Source organism: Lotus japonicus, chromosome 1, assembly GCF_012489685.1.
Source record: "Lotus japonicus ecotype B-129 chromosome 1, LjGifu_v1.2".
NCBI lineage: Eukaryota > Viridiplantae > Streptophyta > Magnoliopsida > Fabales > Fabaceae > Lotus > Lotus japonicus.
The window spans coordinates 64,098,908-64,110,080 of NC_080041.1; the positions used below are offsets into that span (position 1 = coordinate 64,098,908).

Genomic DNA, 11,173 nt, shown 5'->3' on the forward strand with positions numbered 1-11,173 from the left:
TGAGTTTTCATAATCCCCCAACATTTTTCCACTCCCTCCCACACACTCCAAAATTTTCAGAGAAACCCTAAACCCTCCCCTTCTCCCCTTCGCATGACACTGCAATTTTTGCCTCTCCATCGATCTGTTATCTCCATCTCTGCGAATTTCACCCTCGATCTGTTCTCTCCATCAAAACCCTAAAGCTCAACCTGCTTGCATGCATCGCGCAACACTCTGCAAATTTCACCCTCTCTCGTTTCCCTCTCCTTCCCTCCCACTCTCCCTCTTGATCCGTTGCCTCTTGAAGTTGAACCCACGCCCAATTTCCCTATGAATCAGAGAAGCCTGGGTGGTGGCTCAGGCCTTGAAGAACCTCGGCGAGACAGAGGTTGTGTCGGCGATTCTTGGGGGCAATATTCTGAGGTTGGGATTCCTCTCGAGTTGGGGCATGTTGGTAGGCAAGATCCTTCAGAAGAAAGGCACAGTCATTCTTCCCCCTTTCTCTTTCAAGTTCAAGGCATGTTTCTCATTTTCAATTTTCCCCTTTCTCTTTTCTGCTTTTTTCTTTCTTTCTGCTACCCCTTTTACCACTATGATCTGATTCCAGCTTCAAAATCTCTCCTTTCAAGAAAACTATATGATTACTAACATACGCATGTTTTATTGAAGATTTTGGAATTGTGAAATTGGGTACATATGTATGAGGGTGGGGTTTTGGGTTATGAAAAATTGGGTAAAAGTTCCATTTTTTTGCATTGAAGCTAAGTGGGTAGGGTGTGACTGTTTGATTAAGTATTAACATTGTTCTTTTGGGTTATTTTTCCATCTTGTTTGCAGGTATTAAGGTCATATGCTATGAACATGGCTGACAGGTTTTGTAATGGATATATTTGGTGCATTATTGATGTTAAGGGCATTAGCTCTAGCTCCTGTAAGTGCTCTGGCCCTGCCTATGAGTTATAATACAACAGCTGCAGGGTGGTGCAATAACAATCCAAGGGTTGCTATCAACCCTTGACTTGCCTACTAGCCAGAATCATTCATGTTTACTCTGATTTTCATATATAGGGTGATTTGGCATCAGCAGTGGGGGATAAATGCATAGAGCTCTTGGAGAAACAACAAACAGAAGAATCTGAGGCTCTAAAAGTTCGTGCTAAAGCACTAAAAGAGCTGGTTGAAGTTGTCAAGGGCACTGTAAACCAATCATCTAGCTCAAGAGGTATTGTTCCACATGATAAATTTTACCATGCTTATATCAATGCTAGTTTTAGCATACTGACAATGCTAGTTTTAGCTTACTGTCATGCTAGTTTTACCATGCTAATTTTCATAAATTTTGTGATTAGTGGGATTGTGGTGGTCTTGGATAGTATAAGTTAGATGAGTCGTGAAAGAACAAAAAAATCTCCGAAATCGTAGGTTCTAATCCACTTGTCATTATTTTAATGGAGAATTTTACATTTATCTTAATTGCTGGCTTGGTTACATATTAGTAGCTAAAATATTTGTTCTTGAATATGGCAACCTCTGCTGCAGAGTCCAAGGAAAAGCCTCACAGTTTGCCAAGTTCCAGAAAGTTAGTTGGTGAACTGAGCTTGGCTATTCTCTTTTTAGTTGGTCCCCAAAATGATCTCTTTTTTTCTTCTTCAGATTTCATTTCCCTTTACTAACAGCTTTGGATTTAAAGATTTATAATTCTTCTACAATTGATTTTAAAACCAGAATCAATTATAGGGAAAAGCTTTTGTGAGTAGCTTTTGCTTTACATAACTGATTCTAAAGAAAGAAAATATTATATTGGATTAACTTTTCAGCAGTTGTATATAATGATTTCATCAAATGCCTACATGTAGATAAAATTTAGAATATAGATGTCAAGGATCAATATAATATTAAAGAAGCTTTGGAAACATATACAACATCCTGTACTAAACACTGGAGTTTTCCCTGCACCTTATCAAAATTAGCATTCTTCATTCATCAAGAAGTGATTAATTAACAATCAATTATATAAAGCTGAGTTACACCTAGATAAGTAATAAAATGTAACGGGTCTAGATAACAAATTAACAAGTCCTGCTGTAGTATCACTGCACAATCAAAGTAGTATCCTTAATTACCAATAAACATAATTATACATGTTGACAGACTATTAACATGTTTGTTTCCCCTGTGATATGCTCTATAATGACTTCTAATTAGAAGCTACAAATCTTAACTTCTGAGTAAAAGTACATTGGCTTGAATGTGGCAGCCTCTGCTGCAGAGTACCAAGCATTGTTTTATTATTGATTGATATTTTCTGTATATTTTTTCACAGGTTGATAATATTCTGAATATCCATGATGTACCAAACATTTGGCACATTCCCCTTTTACTTAGAGTGAGTCTGTAATAAAGTTTGGTTCCATTAAGATTTCTTGCTTTGGTTTATATTTTGTTTAACTCTCTTCATGATTGACTGCTATTTTCAGAGTCAAAATGCTCACCATTCAATTCTACAGCAGCTTAACTTACTCAAGTGAGTTCTTAATTTGTCTTTTACTTGTTTTCCTCTTCAAAAATATAGTGACAATGGGAAACATCATTCTACTTCACTTTTTATAATTTTTTCAGCCGCGCCACACCTCCTGATTTACAGCAATGGACAGCGATGGCAGATTCCTATGATAATCTTAATGAATCCGTTAGTACTATGTCTATATGTGTAGTTTGCATTGCTCTTTCTAAACTTTTCATGAAATATTGTACATGAGAATGAGATCATTTTGAAATTTACTGGTGGGAAAATATGTGTGGTTTGACTGATTCATATTTATCTGTTGTAAAGGCGTGTTCTATTTTCCATTTGATATTTATCAGAAGAATAACATGATTACAATATATGTTATGGAAATTTTGAGTAAAGATTAATATATTTACAATGTTGCTGTCAATTGGTTTTGAAAATGTGATGTCATTTTCAATCATCTGAGTTATGAATGCAGTGACTGCGGTTGAAGCTTTTTTTTGGGTAAGCAAAAATGGTTTTTGGTGACAGCAAAATACAAATCCTATGATCACAAAATTGGTTTTTGTTTTCATGTGATTACTGCTTTCCTTCTCTTTTAATTTTTTATTTCATGTTTCATTAGAAATAAGGATAGAGATATAGACCTGTTTCACATATGTTTGTTAAAAAGCATATAGCTTCATTTTATATTCTTGCACTATGACAGCCTGAGATAAGATGCATATAGAAGTAGCTTGCAAAATTTAAGGGAATGATTTATAGAAGTAGCTTGCAGTCACATCTTTTGGTTTCTAATTAGATGAAATTCAGTTACATCTTTATTAGAAAGAATATTGCATCCACTCATCTTAATTGAAGAAGGATATATAACAAACTGTGGCTAATGGGCGGGTTAAACCGTGGCAAAAGAGGTCATATATTGCCACGGTTGAGGAACCGTGACAATATATGGACTCTATTGCCACGGTTCCTCCATACACCGTGGCAATATGTGGACTCTATTGCCACGGTTAAGTACGTAACCGTGGCAATATGTGGCCTCTATTGCCACGGTTACCTTTTAAAAACCGTGATAACAGCGAATCAATTGCCACGGTTCCGCCTTTAACCGTGGCAATTGAGCAATTGCCACGCACGCTATCGCCACGGTTAAACCGTGGCAAATGAGCGGGTTTAACCGTGGCCAAAGGCCTTTTCTGTAGTAGTGGTGATTCATCAATATTTAACCAAACACAAACTACCCTTATTTTATTAATTAGATTATACATCCTACCCCTGCACCAGAGGCGGATCCAAACCTTATATATCAGTGTGGCTAAACATAAAAGAAATTATAAACTAATTGGCAAGTCCCTAAATCAGTGTCAAAACTTATTCCACCGAAAGTTGGCCTTTTCTTCTGGCAAGCCATGAGAAACAAGATTGCAACTAAAGCTAACCTCCAAGCTAGAGGTGTTGTTCTCACTACCGCAGACATTTGTGTTCTATGTAATGAGTTCTCTGGCGGTTGATCCCATATGCCCTGTTGTGGTCCATTTGGTTATCCCGTAATGAGTCGTGCTTTAACCAAAGACGCTTTGAATGCTCGGAGGTTTGGGACTCTCATCTATTACGTATTGGCTGGTGGGCTTTTCCTCTGCTTCATTCTTGTTCTTATTCGATTGACCAACTTTCCAGAAACTTTGAGCTCATCAAACTTCCCTCTAGACCATTGAAATTTCGTTCTGCTACATGGTTACCACCTGACGCGGGTCTCATCAAAGTTAATGTTGATGGTGCGGCCAGAGGATGTCCGGGTATTTGCGGTATTGGGGGAATTTTTAGAAATTCCAGGGAAGAAATTCTGGGTTTCTTCTCAAAAAATATTGGAGAAGGTTTTGCTTTTGAGGCCGAGGTCAGGGCTATACATGAGGCTCTTTTATACTGTTTGAACAGAAACATTAGAAACCTGATTTTGGAAAGTGATTCATCTCTAGCAGTCGGCTGGGTTAACAATCAGAGTAACAGACCTTGGAAGCTTATCAGTTATTTGAACCAGATTGATTTGTGGGTTGTTGAGCTCAACTGTCTCAAGGTGTCGCATATTTACCGTGAAGCAAACTCCAACGCAGATAAACTGGCTAAACGTGGTGCTGCTTTTGTAAAAGATTTTTTCTATTTCAATTCTACTGTTTCAGTGTAAATCATTCCCAGATGAGGGGGATTGTCCTCATCTTTTGGTTCAATCTTGAATAAAACTTTTGTTCTCAAAAAAAAAATATATTGAATTTTTTTTTTCGAAAAAGAGAAATATTATAGATAAACCATGAGAGAAAGTTTCTCATGGAAATAGAAGAGTTTACAGTCCAAGAAGGACTAGGCTTACAACAAAATATAACAAAAGAAACAAAGTGAAAACAACAGTACAGTAAAGAAACAGGAACAATAAAACAGGGAAAATACAATAGGAAGACAACAATCTATACTAGACTAATAGTGGAGGCCGAAAAATAGGAGTGCATGAGAAATCCACAACAACACATAGCAGGTTACAGCAAAATTTATTCTAAAGAATTTTTTGAGTAGCTTGCAAAGTGCTGAGTGAAGGTTTTGCCTTTTATTATAATTTATATGTTTGAGTATATTCTTCTTTATGTATGTATTGTATTGGATGACATGATGAGCACAATAATTTGAGTGAACATTAATTTCATGATAGATATGAACAATAGACACTATCAAATACATTCATGAAGAGAATAGAATGAAAGCAGCACACAATTGTGATGAGAGCATATAAAATGAAAGTATATAAAAATTTAAAAAAAAAAAAAAAAAAAAAACTGGAAAAAAGCCACACTTAGCCTCAACATGTGTCCGCCTGCACTAACTATTAGCTAATAGAACCCCAGTTGGCGTTATCCTAACCCATAAGAGACAGTAGGAATAGCTGCCTGGCATGTGGCATCTCACACATGAGACTGTTGGAGAGGGTGTTTAAAGAATATTTTGTCTTAATTATTTTTTAATAAAAATTATAATAATTAATATAAACTCTCAATCTTTTTTATATATAAAAATATTACTTAATTTTATTTTAATTTTCTCCGCTCCAACTTATGGTTGATAATTAATATTCTAATTTTTTTCAATTGATATTGAATAAATTATTTTTTGTCAACATGTAATTAAACTTGTTTCATGTGTCATTTTCTTTGTTCTAGGTTTTGGACTTTTGGGCACTCGTTGATGGTAAAATTGTAATAATTTAGACAATTATTTCATAGTCTCTCTTCATTTTCATGTCTCTTGAGTGAGGAAAACTAATATGATAGGCAGCCACACCTAGCCTCAACATGGGTCCGCCTGCACTAACTATTAGCTAATAGAACCCCAGTTGGCGTTATCCTCTTTCCATTCACCATCACACTGGAATGCAGCCATTCCTTCCAACGAGCCACGCATACAATGCAAGTTTCCCTCAAACGAGTGTGTCATAGCCATGGAGGTCAATTCCGCTTCACGTCCCCAACCATCAAGTGATCTTGCTAAAACAAAATTGAGAAAGTTTGGCAAAATTTTCACCTTTCTTTCTTTAAATTATATTATTGCATTGTGATGCTGAGATTGGATGAGATCCCTAAAGATCAATTTCAGATCTCAAATCAACCATCAATTGAAGTCCCTCCCTGGAACCCCTGTACTGGATGCCGCAACTTCACCTTCTTGGCAAAAGAGCACAAAAGTGAATTCCCTCATCTGTGTAACTGTACGGGGACTGATTCAAGGCTTCCAACAACAATTTATACCCAAACACCAAGATCTCTCGCTTCATCATTCCTTCCAACCATACCAAAGATATTGAAAAATTATAGTAAATTTTGCATCCTAATCAAATAAATTTCAAATTATGAACTCCCTGTTTGATCTGGAAGGGATTCATAGAAGAGGATTTCAAAAAAGAGAACCCAGAACCCACCCCCAACCCAAAACCCATCCCCAACCCAGAATCCACCCTCAACCCAGAACCTAGAGGTCAGAAACCACCAACCCAGAACCCACCCACCACAATCACCACCGCCTCTCTCCACGCCACCACACCAGAGGGTTTGCAACTTGGAGTGGCGGAGGTCTTCGTCCCGATTTGTGGCTTTGAAAGAGAGGGAGAGGGTCAGTGAGCGCGAGAGAAAACTATTCGATCTGGAGAGATGGCGACTCAAACTGAAGTGACAACGGTTGATCTGTAACGACGACGGGTCAATCTGAAGCGACGACGGTTAGATCTGGAGCGACGACTGCTTGATCTCTTCTTCTTCTCAGTTTCACCATCTCTCTGTTTCATCTCTTCTCTTTATTTTTTATTTTATTTCCTTGGACTGAACTTTGTTGGTGGTTCACGTGTAGGAGAGATTGATTTCTGATCTTGCAGTCTGGGGAAGAGAGGGAGAGTTGGAGGAGAATGTTGTGAAGATAAAGATGAACATATTTGACAGAGTTTAATTTTCAAAAAAATAGACTAAATTTTTTAATTAATTTTTTGAGGAATATTCCGTTAGTTTTTGGATGGAATTGGACGGAAAACCAATTTTGCAACCGAGTGTAAACGTTAGGGACGTTTTTTACTAATTTTAAAGTTCAGGGACGATTTTCGCAGGAAAGCCAAAGTTGGGGGACCAAAAGTGCAATTAAGCCAAACAAAATAGGATTTAAAAAACTGGTTTACACTTACACAAGAAAAACCGTAGAACCAACATGACTCCCACAAGATACTAGGATAAATCAATTATGGCTTCGAAAGCCCACAGTTCCAAAACCAACACAGAATGCATGTCACCCCAAAAAAGAATCACATGCCCCTTCTTTTGTAAACAATCCAGTGTTGGTTCCAATTGCATATTTCATTAGGCTAAGAGGAGTGTCTAACTTTTATGGTACCAACCTCAATTCAACACATAACTAAGAAATAGTGAAGCGGGTTCGAGACCCACTCACGAAAAGAATAGAAAAACATTTTGCTTTGTTTCTTAGCCGATTCCAAGATTTCCATTGCACCCCTTCCACTATTTGGTCAATATCCGAAGTTGCTCTAAAGCTATGTTGCACGGATACGGGTACGGTACCGGTACGGGTACGGGGTACGACATTTTTTAAAAAAACAGGGTACGAGTACGTTGATGACCCTAGTTTAGTAGTGTTTTTAGGGTCATTTCTTAGTTTGTTTTGAGTCTTTTTGTTGAGTCTCATGTAGTGTTTCATGCATTCTCATGCATTTTTATCTTTATTTGTGTTTTTACTTGGTTTTGGTAATTTCATAGTTTTATAGGGACCTTTCATGCATTTTAAGTAAGTTTAGGACTTGCATGGTTGTATTGTGTTAATTGAAGGATCTCTTGTGCTAATGAGCTCTTTGAGCTTCTGGATATTTTCCTTGGCTTGTTGGTTTTGTTTTCAGATCAGAAACTGAAGGAGAAGGAAGGCCAAGAAGCATGGAATTGAAGGAGGGGTTAAAGAGGCTTGAAGAGGAGTTACAAAGAAGCTAAAAAGTCTTTCCAGCGAGCTTGGAGCGCCTAGGCGCTGGGAATTGGCGCCTAGGCGCCAGACACCTCCAGAGAGCATGTTTCTGGGCTGGAATTGGCGCTCAGGCACTCTGAATTGGCGCCTGAGCGCCCAGACTCGACTGTTTTGGCTATAAATTGGTTTTTAGACATTTCTCTTGGAACCTTTTGTCATTTTATCATATTTTCATAAGTTAGAAGAGAGGGTTTGAGTTCTGGAGCTTGAGGAGCTTTCTCTAAGCCCTATGTTTCAGGTTTCATCTTTATCTTCTTGTATGGATTCTATAGCCATGTTTGGCTAAAACCCCTTTTGCTTTGGGTTCTTTGTAAGACTTATGATGTTTTAATCTTAATTCCTATTTCTATTCATGATTCCTCTGAGTAAACCCTTGAATCCCATATCCATGCTTTATGTTTCAAGTTAGAACATGTGCTAGCTTTATGCTTTTCTATAATAGAACGGAAGTTTGTTATAGATTAGGGACTTGTTGTGGGATTACCTCTTCTATGCTTGCTACTAGGAATAGAGGAAGGGTTGGGGTTTGTTGGCTTGAATTGCATGCTTAATGCCTCAAACAATTGTTTAAGTACACAAGGAATTGGGTTTATCCTTTGATTTGAGAGTATTACCTATGCGAGGCATCGATAGGTAGTTGTTTAGATTATAGCATCAAGGAGAGACTCAGAGTTTTGTGGATAGAATAGGTTGATTAAAACTGAATTAGTCAAGCAAGAACCCAAGGCATTTTCACCATTGATTATCACACACTTATCTTTGTTAGCTTTCTAATTAAGTATCACAACAATCAATCAACCTTTAAAACTGAATTATACTCGCTTTCCTACCGTGAACTCGAGGCTTAAACTGAATTGCCACACCAATTCCCTGTGGTTCGATAAATTAAACCCGGGTGAATTCCGTAGACTTGCGGATTGACCAACAAGTTTTTTGCGTCGTTGCCGGGGAATTGTTTGTGGTTTTTGGTTTAAGTTTTTAGTTTGTGGTTTTATTTTTTGTTTTGTTTTTATCTTTGTCCAGAATTGGTGCTACTAATCTTTCTCTGTTTGAGTGTCACACTTTCAGGTTGCTCTCGAGAGAGACACCGTCATGGGTGGCCAAATGACGGAGGAGGAGATGCAAGCCCATATCGAGGCAAGAATCCAAGAGGGGATCACCCTCCGATTATGTGAACAAGAAGTTGAGAATGCCAACCGGTCTCTTCGGGAACTCACTTCGGCTACCATGAGTTATGACTATCCCGGGAGCATTGTCTTTCCCAAGGGAGTGGGAAACTTTAAGTTGAGACCGGCATTCATCAACTTAGTGAGCCAAAACCAATATGGTGGAGGTACTTTGGAAGATCCACATGCTCACATGGAGAGGTTCATCCAGAATTGCAACATTTACCGTGTGAACAATGTTCCAACGGATGCAATTCGGTTGAGCTTGTTTCCATTTTCTTTGAAGGATGCAGCGGAGGAATGGCTGAATTCACAACCTCAAGGGAGTATCACTACTTGGGAAGACCTAGCAGAAAAATTCACAACAAGGTTCTTCCCAAGAGCTCTTTTGAGGAAGCTGAAAAAAGACATTATGAATTTTGTGCAAACCACTGAGGAAAATCTCTATGAAGCTTGGGAGCGCTTCAAGAAGCTATTGAGGAAATGTCCTCAACACAATCTCACCCAAGCTGAATTGGTTGCAACATTTTATGATGGTCTACAATACTCGTGGAGGATTGGCCTAGATGCGGCTTCAAATGGGGAGTTCGATGCTCTTCCCCCACAAGCGGGGTATGACTTAATAGAATAGATGGCAGCGAGAGCCATGAACTCTGAAAATGATCGCCAAACCCGAAGGAGTAAGTTTGAAGTGGAAGCTTATGACAAGCTCTTGGCCTCCAACAAGCAACTCACCGAACAAGTGGCGGAGATTCGAATGCATATTAAGGAGACCAAGGCTATTGGTGCATGAATGACTTGTGTGGAGTGCAAGTCTTGTGGTGGACCTCATGTTAGTAACTTGTGTACTGTCAATGCTGAGAGTAATGAAGCCAAAGCTATAGCTCAAGGAAGCATAGTTCCATCCTCAAATCATGAACCTCTTGTCCAAACACAAGTTGTTGGAAAGGTGAATTGCAAGAGGAGTTTAGAGGAGCTATTGGAGAGTTGCATCAACCGCATGAACAACAACCATAAGAACCAAGAGGCGGCTATCAAGAACTTGGAGAACCAACTTGGCCAGCTAGCCAAGCAAATGGCCGAGATACCTCAAGGTAAGTTTTCTCCCGATTCTTTAGTTTTGTCTAAACAAGAGAATTTTGCTGTTGTTACCACTAGGAGTGGGAGAGTGTTACACGAGTCAAAAAAACAACATGAGGGAGAGAAATATGAGAAAGTACAGGAAGAATATGAGGGTGCTACGGAGAAGAGAGTGAGTGAACCTGTGAAAGCTAGAGTTGTGAGCACTCCTTCTCCTGAACTTAGTAAGATTCCATTCCCCAAGGCTTTGGTCAAGAAAAATCTGGATAAACAGTTTTCTAAGTTTTTGGAAGTTTTTAAGAAACTCCACATCAATATTCCTTTTTCTGAAGCCTTGGAGCAAATGCCTATCTATGCTAAGTTCATGAAGGACATTTTAAATAAGAGGAGGAAGTTGAGTGAGGTTGATGAAACTATTATGATGACCGAGGAGTGTAGTGCCATTTTGCAAAGGAAAATGCCTAAGAAGAGAAGGGATCCCGTGAGTTTTACTATCCCAGTGGAGATTGAGGGGTTGACTGTTGTTGAAGCCTTGTGTGATTTGGGAGCGAGCATCAACTTGATGCCGCTAAGCATGTTTAGAAGGTTGAATTTAGGAGAGGTCACCCCGACCATGCTCTCCTTACAAATGGCGGACCGATCCCTAAAAACACCTTATGGGATCATTGAAGATGTGATGGTTAAGGTTGATAAGTATGTGTTCCCAGTTGATTTTGTGGTGCTAGACATGGAGGAGGATGCTAAGATTTCTCTCATTCTTGGCCGACCTTTCTTAGCCACTGGCAGGGCGAAGATCGATGTTGATAAGGGTCAGCTCATTCTCAGAGTTGGTGAGGACAAGGTAAGATTTTCGGTTTTCAGTCCTAATTTGCAAACTAAC

The 11,173-nt window shown here is 38.7% G+C and overlaps 1 non-coding gene across 1 annotated transcript; it reads right to left on the reverse strand.

Moving 5' to 3' along the window:
* Positions 1–9,607: 9,607 nt before the first annotated feature.
* LOC130734756 (small nucleolar RNA R71) lies at positions 9,608–9,714 on the reverse strand. Its single transcript, XR_009018102.1, has one exon. It is a non-coding gene; the product is annotated as a small nucleolar RNA R71 (small nucleolar RNA).
* Between the last annotated feature and the right edge of the window lie 1,459 nt (positions 9,715–11,173).